Source organism: Triturus cristatus, chromosome 4_2 (genome assembly GCF_964204655.1).
Source record: "Triturus cristatus chromosome 4_2, aTriCri1.1, whole genome shotgun sequence".
In the NCBI taxonomy this organism is placed as follows: Eukaryota; Metazoa; Chordata; class Amphibia; order Caudata; family Salamandridae; genus Triturus; species Triturus cristatus.
The window spans coordinates 129061271-129078629 of record NC_140586.1 but is presented as its reverse complement, the minus strand read 5'-3'; positions in this window follow the sequence as shown (position 1 = coordinate 129078629).

Here is a 17359-nt window from a genome sequence, read left to right as displayed (position 1 = left end):
CTGTGAATTTCTATGGTTTTTTAAATGCTAATTTCTAACTATAACGTCTCTGAAACCTATGGTTTTTTCAGTGAATATATATATATAGATATATATATATAAAAAAATCACTTCAAGAACTATTGGGAGCGACCTGTGTACTATGTATAGGCCAACGGGGCCCGGATTGTGACCCTGCCCCCTCTTAGTTTGGCAACATTGTGGAGGACACTAGCAATCTGAAAATTGTCATGATGGTTGTGCAGCAGAGGTTACAATAAAGCTAGTGGGGACAGGCCAAACTGAGTTAATGTTGGCTACATCCGAAGCAGCTATTGGACTACCGACACTGCGGATATTAGATTGAATATTAGCCAAACTGCATCCCTTTCTTGAGCAAAAAGTCAAGAGAACAAAAGCAGGAGTCATTATTGGTCCTTACCTAGATTATTGGGCAACTGGGGTTTTAAAGACTCCAAAAATGTTTGGTAGGCTACAATATATGCAAAATCTTGAAACCAGGGTTATGAGTAACATTGGTTATCAGCATTATACCACTCCCACATCAGTATTGGCTCCATACGGAATGAAAGATGAAAATCCCAGGATCTGACTTAATGTTTACGTGCTGTAGATTAAGCATCCAGCTCACTGGAATGCAGATTTAAGAGGCAGTCCCGGGTAGAACTTTACAATGTGAAGAAATTGGTCTACTGAAGATCCCTCAAGACCACAGATGCTCATTTGGTGGCAGGGTGTTACAGGTTAAGTGGCCAGACTGTGGAACATTCTCTCTAAGGAGGCCACAAAAATCAAGGACTCCGTTTTATTTTTGAAGAAGCTGAACACCTGGATGTTTAACCAGCCTCTGGTCAGTGCATAGATATCCAACAATGTTTATGATGTCAAACAAATGTCACTGGACTTGGCTATATTGGAGTACAGCCACTATGATGGAAGTCGTGTGTGAGCCATATTCCAACAATTACTGAATTACATTGAAACAGTGTATCCCAGCACCTGCACACTCGCCTCACCCAAATCTTTGCCAGCTGCTCACAGCCATCTGAAGGGAAAATAGCTGCCTTTCCCACAACTGGACCTGACAAGCTCACCCGGCTTTTGTACCATCTGAAGTTAGTCTTCCTTACAGATGGAAACCCACTCCCCACACTCAGGTGTTTTTGTAATTATTGCCAAAAACTGTCTGCTAATCACAGATTTGTGAAGAAAGCAGATACAATACGTAAGGGAAAAATGAAATCCACACATGAAGCTGTTGAAAAAACAAAAGCCACTAGGAGATCCACATGGGCCAAATCTTCTAATAATTCTATGACCAAACAGTGGTTCGACAGAAGGTCTAGAACGCCAGACAAGAGTGCCAGTGAAAAAGCTCTCTTGTCTGTTCAGAGACTTGCATTTACTGTGGCTGCCACAACTTCAAAGACTTTCAGCAACAAGGCGTAATGGAAAAATAATGTGGCCAAAGACATTCCCCAGAAACATTTACAGTCCTCAGAGACACTGGCCAATAAGATGAACACAGACATGGATTTCAGTAATATGTGAACAATGGACTGAAAGCATAGACCAGTGATGTACAGGTTGGATGGACACAGTTGGGGTCAAATAAATGGAGTGTTAGCTCGCTAATTGATCAATAGCTTTAGTGACTCTTTTTCTGGTTTGTGGCTTACCGAGTAGGAGTTTTCACAAGAACGATAAAAATCTATTGTGAAACAGGAGTGCTAGTTCGAATCTTGAGACTGGTTCTCTTTTCTTTTTTGGGGGGATATAAATAATTGTGCAGAACAAATAACCAACCTATTGTGAAATACGAAGAGATCATATCTAGAATAATAAATCATTTTTAAAATTATGTACCGAAAATAGACTTAACTGTTAAGGTACATAGGATTTAGAATCAATGGGGGAGCCTTTCCTTGGACGATTTAGCGGAGCGCACCTACCTGGGAGGCAGTACCAAGCTTTTGTTGGCTGCGGCAGGGTCATTGGTGTTTGGCGTCTCCCCTGGTCTCGGCTTTGCTGCAGCTGGTGAGAGCGGCGCGCATCGTGTGGGAGCAGGACTACGCTTCCCAGAAGCCCCGCCATTGACACCGCCCCCACATCACCCCACCTCCGCGCCTGGAGGCAATAAATTCTAACTGCTTCCTCTGAGGAGCGGGAGCCTTTCCTTGGACGATTTAGCGGAGCGCACCTACCTGGGAGGCAGTAACGAGCTTTTGTTGGCTGCGGCAGGGTCATTGGTGTTTGGCGTCTCCCCTGGTCTCGGCTTTGCTGCAGCTGGTGAGAGCGGCGCGCATCGTGTGGGAGCAGGACTATGCTTCCCAGAAGCCCCGCCATTGACACCGCCCCCACATCGCCCCACCTCCGCGCCTGGAGGCAATAAATTCTAACTGCTTCCTCTGAGGAGCGGGAGCCTTTCCTTGGACGATTTAGCGGAGCGCACCTACCTGGGAGGCAGTACCGAGCTTTTGTTGGCTGCGGCAGGGTCATTGGTGTGTGGCGTCTCCCCTGGTCTCGGCTTTGCTGCAGCTGGTGAGAGCGGCGCGCATCGTGTGGGAGCAGGACTACGCTTCCCAGAAGCCCCGCCATGGACACCGCCCCCACATCGCCCCACCTCCGCGCCTGGAGGCAATAAATTCTAACTGCTTCCTCCGCGTCGCGGGACGCGCGCGGGCGTCGCCGGGCTGAGCCCGGGCAGAGGGCGGGCCGTCTGTGGCCGTCCGGGGCAGTTCGAGGCAGGGCAGGGCCTTACCACCGGACTGCTGTGATTCCTGTAGTAAGTGACTTTTCGCAGCGTCTATTTTAGTGTCGCTGTATAGTCACCTGTGTCATTATTTGTATTGTTCTTATAAACTATGGGCAAACCTAGGTCCGGGTGTGCAAATAATGGTCCGCAACCTCCTAATCCTCCTAATACCTCGCTTCCCAGTTTGACTGCCATCGATCGGATGTTGCAAAAGACTATCGGGGTGGTTTCTTCGGCTATTGAAAGCACTGAGAGGCGTCTCTCGCTTCCGGCGGGTATGCTTCCCCCCCTTCCTGTCAACAATGAATCCACGTTTTGTTCCAATTTCCAGGAGTCATTGTTGGCCCCATCCTTTATAGGGCTTCCCGAAGTTCGTCCCACGCATATACTCGGGGATAATGTAACTCCTCTTCCGCTCATACAATCAGATCCTATTCTTGCGGAATCTAGATTATCTTTGTCCCCTGTCATTTTTTCTAACGACCAACTTCCCGAGGTTTCCTTACATGAGAACTCTACAGTTGGGGAGGGAGTAGTACTACCTGCAAACATAATTGTAATTTCTTGCTCCGAACAGCCTATTAACAATGATTCAGCACGCATGACAACTAGAGGGCAAAAGGCAAAAAGGAAACAAAATCATTGCATTAAGGAGGGGACACTTTCAACTAATTTAAAGGGAAAGGGACCCCATAACCCTCGTACCACTACTAATAAGCCATCTGACACAGGGAAAAAGACCACAAATAACACCCTAGCTACTCCCCCTACTCCCAATGCTAGTGACTTGTTATTGGGGGAGGGATTTTGGGGGAAAATGGAGAAATTACTAACGACTCTCGTGGAACCCATTATGGCGAAATTAATTAATATTGAAGCCAGGGTTGACCATCTGGAAGATTTGATAAAGGCGGAATTACATCCAACATGGGTTAATGAACAATCACCACAAAATTTGTTGCTTACAACAAATTGTAACCCTAATACACAACCTCAGTTGGTCGAACCTTCCGCTCAGCTGCCATCCGCCAGACTGGAAAATACCGATCCGACAGGGCCAATAATATTAGGGCCTTCCTCAACTCTTCCAAACATTCCCTCATCTGTTATAGGGGTAGCTGCTGATGTACGGGAGGCCATTCCTACATCCAGGTTACCTACTATTGACCTGCCCCCGGAGGCCTTACCATATACTGTGGTATTAACTAACGTCCCCCCCCCTTCCTCTTAATGTACGTGAACATTGGTCAACCCTGAGAAACAATTCTTTACATTTTTTATCAGTCAAATCCGGGTTAAATGCTGCTCTGTTCTCAAATTTTAAGATGGCCACAAGAGTTGCATGGGTTGGCCCATCCCCCAAATCTTTAAGAGGTGACTGCGTGATACTTTCCTTTCAGTCACCCCTCTTGGTTAACGATATTTTAGAGAGATGTTTTTCAGGTCAACCACTCAGCGATTATGTTAGTATTGTTCCACTTGCCTATTTTTATTTGTCCCATTGGCAGGATAGAATGCGAGGTTTCTGCCCTCCACGCCCTATTCGAGGGCATTTAGAAGGAGGGAGTTTTGCTGTCCCAATTCACAACCGATTTGATATCCTTAGCGGATTAGATAATAATGATTGACAGCAAACTAATGTTTCATCTAACTCCTCCCTATCTGTTATGCCAGTTGTGTTGCCTTCTGAATCACTGACTATTAATAATGATGCACTTATTATGGACAGTTTGTGTTTCGGGATTGATGGTTGTTTGGGAGGGGATACGAGGACCGTAGAGCCTATTGAAGATCTAAGAGTGAGCAGTTTACTTCCTCCGAGGATAGAAATATCCCAGGCCCCTATTACCTGTTCTTCGACTGATATTTTAATTTGTAATATATGTTCTTGGAATATTGCTGGAATTAAATCCAAAATTGGCAACCCCCTATGGCAGAACTTTATTTATGAGCAAGATCTTCTATGCCTCCAAGAGACATGGACAGGGGACCCAGTTCATATTAATGGGTTTATAACGTATCATACTCCAGCAGTGAACTCTGCATATGGCAGAGCAAAGGGAGGTCTGTCAATTTATATATCTAATAAACTGCCTCTATTAAAGGTTCTGGAGCCAGCTAAAGATCCTCACTTTCAACTCCTGATATTGGTTTTTACTATAACCTCTCCGATTGTTTTAATTAATCTTTACAACAATTTTCCCCCGGAGGAGGCTCCTATTATACTCAATAAACTGACCAACTTAGTGTCCTCTCAAGAAAAATCTTTTGGACAGAATTTGATGATCCTTCTATTGGGTGATTTTAATTGTACTCTGTGCAATATGGTTACCGGTAAGAGATGTAATATAGGGAGAGAAGATGGCGTGAGTTCCCTACATTTTAATCACTCTCACCTGGGAGAACATTATAATGAATTTCTGGGCCTATTTGATTTGGGCTTTTTAAATGACATTGGCACTAATCCTTTCCCCCTTCCACCAACGTTTAACGGCCGTGGTTGCTTTTCAACCATAGACTTTGCATTAACCACAATTCGCCATGCAGGTAGGATTGTTAACTTTAACGTTTCTGATATGGCACGGAGTGATCATTTCCCATTATGTTTAACCATTACTATCCCCAAGGGATCTGCTTTTAAGAGCAGCGATAGGGATATATTGTGGAAAAATTTGACCATTGGTTGTACCAATGGTTACACACTTAAATGGGACATGGTCGACCAATCTCAAGTATTAACTTCCGTACTAAATAAATGTGTTCCGTATTTCCTGACTTGCCTCTCAGAGGATGCTCTACCAGCTAATATCCTCGCTTCTTTTTCGAAAATCTGTGTCAAAATTAAGTCCTCCTTAACAAGGAAATGTAAAAATAATTCTGCACCTAGGAATGGTTGGTTTAACTCTAGTTGCACTAGAGCATACTCATATCTAAAGAAAACATTATCTATCCATCCCAGATGCTCGGAAGACATTCGTGAAGCTACGAAAGTTTATAAATTAGCTCTAAAAGAGAGAAAAGACGAGTTAAGGAAAGAATCTTGGGATGCGCTTTATCAGGCTTCAGTCACCAATGATTGTGCAAGCTTTTGGAAAATCATCAGAAACCCCTTTCTTACAGATGTGGTCTGCCCCTCTATAGAGATAGCCATCCCAGAGGATAAATGGGTTGACCACTTCTCTAATGTATATAAGGGTGATGGCTTGCCTTATCTATCTTGCAAACCCTTGGACTACCCGCTTTTTAGTAATATGCAGTTTTGCTTAGAAGAGGTTGAAAAACCCATATCAATAAGTAAAGGTGGGAAGGCCCCTGGTCCTGATGGTGTGCCTATAGATGTGTTTAAGTCTCTTCCATCTCTGTGGGCCCCTCTTCTGGTCCAGGTGCTTAACGCTAGCTGTAGGACGGACTTATTGCCTACCTGGGTGGAGTCGATTATAGTCCCAATTTATAAAAAGGGGGATAGACTTGATCTGGGTTGCTATAGACCTATCTCCCCTTTAGATTCTTACACTAAAATAGCTGGTCGTGTTATCTTGGACTGCTTACTTTCATGGGTTGAGACTAATGCTATTTTGTCCGACTTACAATATGGATTCCGTCCTGGCCTGGGAACGGTGGAACAGGGCCTTAACTTCTTAATGCTGATTGAGAAGTACAGCAGGGCTAAGAGGGAGAACTTGTTCGTGGCTTTTGTCGACCTCTCAGCCGTTTTTGACTGTGTCGTCCACTCTAAATTATGGACACTTTTGGACCAAATAGGGGTTGAAGAAAATAATATTTATTTTCCTAAATGTTTTTATAGTGATGCATCTGCTCGGGTCCGCTTTGGACGAACGGGAGAGTGCACGGGCAAAATCCCCATTAGGAGCGGTGTCAGGCAGGGCTGTGTCCTGGCACCAATCCTTTTTAATTTATATATTAATGGATTGGAGAACGCCCTGTGTAAGACAAGTTTTGATCCCCCATATGTAGCCGGCTGTCCTATTCCATTATTAATGTACGCGGACGATGCCGCACTAATGTCTCGCACCCAAGTGGGTCTACAACGCATGGTTGAGAATTTTGCCCTTTTTATGAAAGATCTGGGCTTACGAGTCAATATATCAAAAACCTTCATCATGCGATGTGGTAGAAGTGCAAAAGTTAAAAAGACCATATTTATTGAGGGCCAGCAGCTATCTTGTGCAAATCAATTCTCCTACCTGGGCATTTTATTTACCACGAAGGATGCTTGGAGCAAGGCTATATTAGCTAGAAAATTGGTAATGAATCGTGCAATTGCCACTCTTAGATCCTTCTCGAGAAAACTCTGCACCAGACCTCCCACTGAACTAATTAAGATATATAAAGCCAAATGCGTTTCTGCAGCAATGTATGGTAGTGGTATCTGGGGTTTTGCTGATGTTTCCCAGTTGCAGGTTCTTGAAAATTCTTTTTTTAAATTTATCCTCGCTGTTCCTAGGGGTACCTCTAATTTTATTTGTCATTCGGAACTGGGTCTCCCTTTTATATCTGACCTTATTAAGTTGGAACCGGTATTACTTTGGCACAGGGTGTGGACAAAAGAAGAACCCAAACTCAACAGAGTCATACTGGCAGATGTCTTAAAACTAGATGGATACTCGAGGATACCGTGGTTGGACTACGTTAAAAAATTCTTAAGTGACATTGGTAAATTGGATTATTATTCAAAACCCCACACCATGTCTGACATTTCACGGAAAGACCTTAAAAAAGAGGGGTTGCACTTTTTAGAATCCTTAAGAATTACTGCTGAGGTCTTAAAACCCACTGTCTTAAATCACCACCTAATCTTAACTTCTTTTAATATTCAGCCCTATTTGATCCATGTTACACGTAAAATTATGACAGATTTTTATTAACTCGTTTTAGGCTGGGCCTTTTTCACAGACTGGTTAGTTTTCCATCAGTTAATAATTGGTCCCATGTATTACTTACTTGTCCCTGTGATGGAAGATCTCCCCAAAGTACAATGCACGTTGTTTTATTTTGTAAATTTTATCAACAAATGAGGAAAGTCCAATTGTTACCTCTTCTAAGAGAGCTTGGCCATCGACAATGCCGCCCGGCCATGTATGAAATTCAACGGTTGGACAATTGCCTCTGTGTTGCAACTATTACATTGTACTTAAAGAAAGTGATTTATATTAGAAATAGGATTATTATGTAAATAGTTTTCTCCCCATACTTCCTCTCATGACAATGTATTTTTATATGTTGCGTCCTTTTTTAAACCTTTTATAATGAACTGTATTGCTGTTATTTTATACTTTTATGATTGTACTCATTCACAATCGAATAAAGTTACAAATTGAATTGAATTGAATCAATGGACTAATAGTGGGTTGTGACGTCAATGAATTTCTTTGTTTTAGAATACATTTCACAAGAGGATTTAAATCCTTGGTGTGGAAATATAAAATTGAATCATTGAAACAGAACACAGGGAGGATTAATGACTAATCGAATAAACACGGGACTGAATATAAATAGGGACTGTGCAATTTATTAGGTAGGTCTTTATAATTAAGAGTGATAATAATTAAGTCGATTAGAATCATCACGCAGAGAACTAATGCCTGCATATTTCACTTTTAGAAATCAAAGCTCATGAGTCAAGAATAACCATAGGAAGATACTTTTTCATATAAAGGATTAATTACATTCTAAATTTAGGTATGTCCCTGTCACTTTTTTTTTTTTTAAATGACGAGGTGACAAAGTAAGTTGATATTGACGCTCCTTTTTCCTAAATTATTAATTGGATGGACACAGTACTTGCTGCACAGGAAATTGAGCTACGTGAATATGGTCCTGATGTTTTAATTATTTGTGGCACATACCAAATAGGGCACTGGATCGTGGTTGTCCCAACTGGGTCCACATATAGGCTCCTGCCAAGTAAACAAAGACACAAGACCACAGAGCCCATAAAGGAAATAATTGTGTATCTCTACAACAGAGCATAGGTTGTGATGGTACTGTAGTTTGTCCAAGGAGCCAATTTGCTGAGCCTACAAAGTTTCTGGTACTTGATTTTTATGTGACGCAAAACAGTGCTATTTGCAAAAACCAGATCCTCTGTACATCTTATATTGATCACAACAGCAGAGTTCCAATGATGTCAAGTGTGGGGATGAGCACAGAGAGCACGGGTCTAGGCAAGGGATAAGACAGAACTTCGTATCTAGGAAGGGAGGAAGAGTCCCCGGTGATCCAGGAACTTTAGTGAAATTAAGAAGGGAAGGTACAGATAAGGCATTGGTAAGTGTGACTTTAAAGGTCCAGCAGGTGGCGGAGCAAGACATTGAAATGCTAGAGATTGACAGGATGAGTAAGGGGGGGGGGGAAGAGGAACATGATCTACTGAAGGCTTTACCTCGCATGAGTCACAAACTCCCCCCACACTGAACAACGGCAATAAACAGCATGACACTGCACACGTATTTCACACTGAGAAAAACTACAGTTAAGAACAGAGTTCACGTCCTGCCTCAAACACCCAGATCCACTGAAATCCACCAGTCACGGTGAGCAACACATACCACACACAGTAAGTTGCACTGTCCGCCATGTTATTGTATCGTTAGCTCTTTTTTGTTTCTGTGTGGTTTGGAAATTGTTGTTTTGAGATGGTGTACGCTGTGTATGTTACTAACCATAACTGGCAAATTTAAGTGGTTCTGTGTGTTTCAGCGATAGCCAAAAACTCAGTTTTTAACAGTTTATTCAGTGAATTTCATGTTTTTAAGTCTCGCCTAGGCAGTTCTTGTGCTGTCTCTTCGACACATGCTGTAGTCAGGATATTGCCATTAAGCAACACCCATCTTTCTAACTGGCTACTTTGTTAATGGCTGTTTTTCACTGCTTAATATGGCCACTAGTCCCTCCTTTTTAGGTCTCGCCTGAGCCAGCGCTTTAGCGCTGCTCTGGCGAGAGCTATAGAAAGCGGGATTTGGAAGTGCAAACTAGTGCTTTTGAGGCCGCCAACTACAGTGCATGTGCGCCGGGCGCGCGCACCATTTGTCAGCCTGCTGATCACTTTCACGGCCGCTTTGATGTTCTCAGTGAGCCGCGCGGCCACTGAGAACATCAAAGCGGCAGCGAAAGTGCTCACCATATGCCAGCCTTCCCTGTGTTGCTTTAGCACTCACCGCCCCAAACCCCCACCCCCCGCCCCTTCCATGTTACCCGTGTGGCTCACTTTCTCTTTCATGGCAGCGCAGCGTTAATTTCACGGCCGCGCGGCCAATGCTGGTTTTCTTCGTTTCCGTTCCCACCATTGTTTGTGGCTGGACATTTTTGTGCGTGTAACCGAAGCTCGCTCTTTCTTGAGCTGCTGCGCACTCCCCGGTGATGTCACAATCCGGCACTTGTCTCCATAACCCTTCATTCATTCCCCGGCGCTGACGCTGGCCACGGGCCGCTTCCGCCCTCCAGGGCGACCCGCCGGGGGACGCATTCACACGGACGACACTGCAGCTACACCTCACCATATGAGAAAACGTTCTTCGTGTTCAAAAAATGAAAGAAGAAACAAAAACACCGAGGCGGAATAATGATTCTACCAACACGCATCTTTTACCTGCAGCCGCGTGATCCATTTGCTTACAAGGTTTTATTTCTCTCTGATGTACTTTACTTTAATTATTATTTACACACAGAGAATAAACTGATACGGAGGTAAAGGAAAAATCGAACATACGTTTAATAAACTAGTATTTTATCTTATTTTCTTGGTGTTTCTTTCGTGTACTTCTAACCTGCATGGTCTCAGAGGCGCAAATAGAGCCACATTTCGGGGGGGGCTAAGAAATTTCGGGGGGGGCTGAATCTTTAAAGCCATAGGCAGAGTGGGGCTCTTAGAAGGGGTGAAACAACAGCGAGGCCTCATTAACATGCAAATGGTCTTTTAAAGACCTGTGAAGTGCTCGGGTGCGGCTGTGTGCACGCCGGGAAGCTGTCTCATCCCGGGCTGCCACACATGACGGGGGGGCTGAAGCCCTGTGAGTCCAATGGGTGTTGCGCGCCTGCATGGTCTATAGAGTTGCTAAGACTTTCAGAGGGCCGTTACAAGTAAAGGTAAGAGGAGTGCGGAGAGGGTGTTAGCTTTGGGCATTCCTTTTTATGAACCCACGCTGAAGTGCTAGGTTGTTGATTAATCTGTTCTCTGTGCCCTTGCGGCTAGCACCAGGAGAAGACATACTTATTGGTACCAGGGTGAGATAGTGGACATGGGCTGAAGCCCACCTCTATGTCCAGTCAGGCTTTTCTCTTCCGGGTCAAGTTAGACAGTCACTGTATTTACTTTTGCAGCACAATATCCTTGGTGCAACAACATCAACTGTTGCATAGCTAAATACTTATAAGGTCCCAAAAGCGAGACCTATTGGCTATGCCAATGCTTGTTTACTTTTGTAACCTCCAAGGAGGACTGCCCCTCTTACATGTGGCGTTACTCGTCATTTATTACTGTCTGAGCGCTTTTTTTTGTTGTTGCTTTTTTAGGCTCAGGAACTCACTCGCGCCCATGCTTGCTCCCTCTCCTCGTTGTTCTGAACAGCTGCTTGCTAACGTTCGCTCGCTCCCCCTTCATGGCTGCCGCTGCTTTGGACGTCGCGCTTTATCTTTACAATAGTGTCAGCGATGTTTTTTTTTACAATTTACTATGGACGGGCACTTATGTAGGTACTTGTTCGTCCACTTCAGTGCCGGTCGGCAGGGGAGGGGGGGGGCAATGTAAAAAATAGATAAATAAACACTTATCTTGCCTCTAGTCCCGCGTCTCTGCTCCCGTTCTCCTCTGTCAGACTCCAGGACCAGTAAACACAGCCAGGCTCCCCCGACCAATCACAACATTGCAAAGCAGCATTGTGATTGGTCTGAGCGTCGTGGTTCGACGCTCGGACAGGGAATGGGGGCATGTGCATGTTCTCTATGCAGGCTGTAATGCAGCTTGCGTGGAGAACAGGGAAAGTGCGCATGACTGTTTAGCAGGTCTGGCAAGATAGTCATGTGCATTTAGTAAGCAAACCACTCCTCTCCTGCCCTGCTCTGAGAGCAGAGCAGCCCCACCCACCTGCAAAGCAGCACAGAAACATAAAATGATAACTCAAAGTTATTATCATAAAATTTTTCCTTTATTTGCACTGGTAAAAAAGCAGTAGGGCGACGCCCCTACATCATAGCGAAGGAGCCGCCACTGGTTCACTTTATATTCATAAAAAGCACATGCCGTGATGTTGCGCTTTAACTTTAAATATTATGTTTTTTTGTTTTAGAATGCGCCATACTGCGCTTCAGATTTCACAGGCCGCCAAGGGCCTTTCTTTTGTGCTGCGCAGCGCGCCTAACTCAACTTTTAAAACATTCTTATTTATTTTTCTACAGTGCCATGCCTTAACTTTAACAGGGGTGGCCGTGCACCTATTGTCAGCAGCTCACTGTCCCTTTAACATGCGTGCTGTCCTCCCGGTCCGCATCTCCAATTGGTCAGTGCCGTGCCTTTAAATCCTGCCATGTCCTGCTGCAAAGACCACCCACTACACTGGCGTCGAGCAGCCTGCAACAGTGAAAGTTTTAAAAAAGTGGTGTGAATGGGAGAGCAGCAATGTCGAAGACACTTGTTTAAGCATTTTAAATTCTATTTTTGTCAGAAACACTTTATTAATTTCATGCAGCTATTATACTTTTGTTGTATGGCGTGGCTGCATGCATTCACAAAACCCAATTACTGATCACATGGCATAGTGTTCAAAACGTGAGCTTGGAGTACCTATTTTAAGGCATACCCTTTAATAGCCTAGACCTTGTCTCTTTCAAAGGATTAATTTTGGAGCCCACCCCAGCTTTTCTCATCTCACTTTAAGCACTGCTCTCCGAAGCCCCTCCCCCTTCACAGCCCCTTTCACTCATTTCCTAAGTGCACTTTTTAGCTTGTAAGAAAAGCAAAAGTAAAAAACATTGTCATTTGCAACACCAACAGTTCTAACTTTCACAAATGCGAGACCTATTGCATTGCAAATGCTTGTTTTATGATGTACTTAATTTCCAACTCTTGCTGCACATAGCCAAAAACAGTTTGTAGTGAAGATTAGCAGCAGAGCCTGCAACCAACCCGCTGCAAATGCCAACCCTTTTACCTGCAGGGTCTGGTTGCTGTTGCACACGGCCTTTAGAACAGGACTCGTCAACCCTGCTCTGATGTGCATATTTAACTTCATCCATAATGCCAAAAATCATCAGAGCTGGGGTTACACGGATTTCTTTCTGGTATATTTTGATAACGATACTACCTACTTAATTTCAATAGTCTGCTAAGGCAGGACAACTCATAAACATGTGGATGTCATTGCCTCGTGTTTGACTACACTTCTTGCATGTATCTTCATAACGTTTTGACATACAATTCCTTAGCACACCTGCACATCCCACAATGCCCACATTTGAAAAAACCTTTTGAGTACTGGTCCAACCAGATCTCTGGTTGCTTCCTTAGCGGGTAACTCGGACTTAACAATGTTCCTAGGGTTCTACCCCTACGGAATGTAATTTGCGGTAGCTCACCAATGTGGCTCTCTAGAGTTTTGTCCATTTTTAAGATGTGCCAATGCTTATTCATGCTTTTCCGCAAAATATTCCCAATCGGTGTATAATCAGTAATAATTCTGACAGGTTGTTCAATATGTATATTATCTTTAGCTGGTTTCAGAGTGGATATGCGTTTTGTTCTCAGAGCCCTATCCTTTGCTATGTGTATATCCCGTTTACCGTAACCTCTTTGTATGAATCTCTTTTCCATGCCCACCCACGACATCAGGTTAAAGCGATTCCATTTGGAGAAATGATTAGGGCAAGAAGAAACTGCAGTGAAGACTCACAATTTGAGGAATGCATTAATGATATGGAAAAGAGATTCATACAAAGAGGTTACGGTAAACGGGATATACACATAGCAAAGGATAGGACTCTGAGAACAAAACGCATATCCATACATATTGAACAACCTGTCAGAATTATTACTGATTATACACCGATGAATCATGCGTTTGAGGGCCGTAGAGGATGGCTTTAATTTTGATCAGGAGTTACACTATTTTCTGGGTGACTGAATGTCTAAAGGTAATGAATTTTCATAGGTCGACGACGCTGATCGACTCTATTACCTATATACTTTGATTTAATGGTTACTGAAACTCACCTTCAAGTGTAAATAATATATGGAATAATCACAACCCTGGCAAAATTGGGGGTGCCCAAACAGAGTGAGAAGCAATAGGCATCACAATTTTGCAACCCGAAGAGAGGTATGAAGTATGGTTGCTCGGTATTATTGAGGCATAGTCTATGCAGTAGTTACCATTTAATCTTTTTTATGGGTAAATGAAAGAGACTTTGAGGTGGTATGATAGGTGAAACCATAACCTATGATTTTGTATATTAGGACATTGAGACAGCGCCGTTGGAGAGTTATTCACTAAAAATATGTAATCAGGATAACATTGACCTTACTAATCAGTTTGGGGATACATTATGATTGCTATGGAAGAGTTACATGCCTAAACATTAATAGTTTTGTTATATGAATTCTTTAGTCTCGTTTTGGTTGTGAATTAAGTATTCACAAATAGTCAAACGGCAAAAATACGCCATGTTAAGATGGCGCAGTTAATACGGGGAACGAAAGAGTCCTTTTTTCATTTTGGATAACCTTTATCTGTGCCGGAAACCCGGAAGCTAGCGGCTCATCGCCTGTACTCGGGTGCATAGATTCCGGAGTTGAAGGTAGGATTAAGCTCAGATACTATGCTCTCTAACGAGACATGATAATGTACGAAGTGGAGGGGAGGGGGTAACCCGTTTTCTCTATTATCGATTCTTCCCGCCAGGACTCGAAAAAGCTTTAATTTTCATGGTGGCAGGCGGTGGTTTGAGGGACTTCAAGATACACGTGGAGTTGGAAATAATCGGTAAGAATACTCCCGTTGTGACGGATGTTGCACTGTTGATATATCTCAAGCAGCGAGAGTAGTTTGAAATATAATTTTGTGTATGGTTTCACTTTGAGGATTTGAATAGTATTTACAAGCCTTATGGGGCGTTGATTGAATCTTGGTTGAAGTTATATTTTTATAGCAGACTTAGCTTCAAGCTATACAACATATTCAGAACGGCACAAGAGACTTATAGATTTATACTTATCGTGAGGTTTGGATATGGTGCACTAAACGTAATGTAACATGACATTATTTATTGATTTAGATTTGGAATTTATTAACATCGCGATACCTACGGGAATTGTAAGGAAGAAAGATAAAGACATAATATGGAGAGCTGTCTGCAATAAGGTATAAATCATTAATGGAGAGAATAAATGTTGTTACTATTGATCAAATGAAATGAATAGATGGACCTTTTTGCCTCATAGAATCCAGAATAATAAGAGATTTTATATTTCATTCGATTTGACAGGAACACATTTTGAGGAGCTTTGAGGTACTCGCGTCGGAAGACGTGTTTTATATTTTTCATACGGGTTATGTAGATATAAATACACTTTGGTTGTAGCGAAGGGGATTAATAATTTGGTCACAATTTCACTAGTGAATTGGATGTATAGGAATTAGGAGATCAATATTAGCTAATACTATGCGCTTAACATGATTTTCACGAGATATGTATTAATATGAATAAGAATCTATATCTGTGGTTGCTTATGCAGTAATATGTTGCACATGATGAAGGTTTGAATAGTCCTTTTGCATAAGGCTGTCACAAATGTGGGCTCTATGGTATAAATGTAATACACTATAGATTATTATTACAAATGCGCACTTTGTATTACTTCCAGCCCTGATGAAGCCGTAGGTTAATCCTACCACGGCGAAACACGTTGGCATATGGTATTGGAGGAGTTGATGAACAATAAAAGAAGAACAAGAGCCCAACTGATCATTAGTGATTTCGTGTTTTACGATTTGTGATTTAATTAAAGATGCATTTGTGTGCTCCAAAAGAATTGTGAAAAAGTTGTTCAATCTCTTGATTGAGTTTAGGGAAGTAGGGTGTTCTCTTCCCCTATCTTTTGGATGCACCTTAATTTCTGTTCTTTGAAGTCAATTTACTGTGATTACTATATGAGTGCCAGCCTGTCCTTTACACCAAACAGTAACGATTGCCTCTATTGAACTTCATATAGAACAAAGAAATCTGCTTTGCAGTTTATCCAAGTCTTTTTTGTTTTTTTTAAAAAATCATAACTTAAAGGGATGAAGTTAAATATACATGTTGCCTTCGGTAGGAGGGACATTAACAAAGTTTACTTATCCTTATATTGATAATGGGATATTTTCCCATATTTTAAGGCATTTACTGATCTCTTTTGCCACCCTATAAAGGTTCCTTACTGAGGTATTAGTGACCTTCTGTGTTATAGTAATGTTGAAATATCTTCGCTTCTGTTGGATCGGGTCATCATAACAGTCTATATTCCATTCCATGATTTCTGACTTTTCCTTATTCACAATATATCCCAACATTTTGCAAAAAACCCTAGTTATCTTGTTTACCCTATTCAGATGTATAAACTATTAGGTGGTCTGCATACAGTGCCACCTTATTACTGAAACAGCCACATGTAACTGGAACTATATCATCTTCCAACCTGGTTGCTCGCACTAAGAGATCAATATATAAACTGATGAGAAATGGAGACAAAAGGCCTGTGTGGCATAGTTCCTTTTAAAATCTTGGTTATATGGGCCCTTATATAGAACCTAAATGGATCTGGCCACACAATTTAATACAGCCCACAAGTACCTCCAGTTCACTCTATCGAAGGCTTTGATAGTGTAATGATTGCTAGGGGAGTCTGGGTGTGATCTGCTAGGTCACTGGATCCTATTAACATTGGATCAATTCCTGAATTTATCTCCCCATATGAAGCTTTTTTGGAATCAAATCCCCAGTAATTCTACTTAATCGCCTAGCGAGGATACCAGTGAAGTTCTTATAGTCAATATGAACTAGTGAAATAGATCTGTAGGACTCACATATCTTTGGGTTTTTATTTGGTTTCAGGATGAGTACAACTGTGTCCTCATTAAGGATCCAGGTGCCCTTTTCCAATCAACTACTACAGAATTATAAATCATTTTCAGAACAGGGTACAGAATGGCTAATAACCGCTTATAGATCTCCCCTGGAATGCCGTCTTGTTCAGCTGCTTTCCTATTTTTGTCTGCCCAATGCCTTTGCTATTTCCTCATCTGTAAAACAGATGTTTAATACTTCCAGTTGTTCCTTGGATAAGGCTGGCAGCTTGCGATCGTTCCACCAGATCTGTAGTAATGTTGTATTTGACATAAGATTTTCCTACCAAGTTAAAAATGTCTACTATTACAGACCTCCTACTGTTTATACACGTTATCATCCATTTACATGCTATACTCTTGTTGCGAGTTAATCAGGTCATAATTTAAGCTCTCCAACTAATCAAGACGTATGCATGTTTGAAACTGCTCCGAATTTCTTTCTTATTATCTATAAATTATCTGCCTAACCATTCAGCTTTGGCATGCC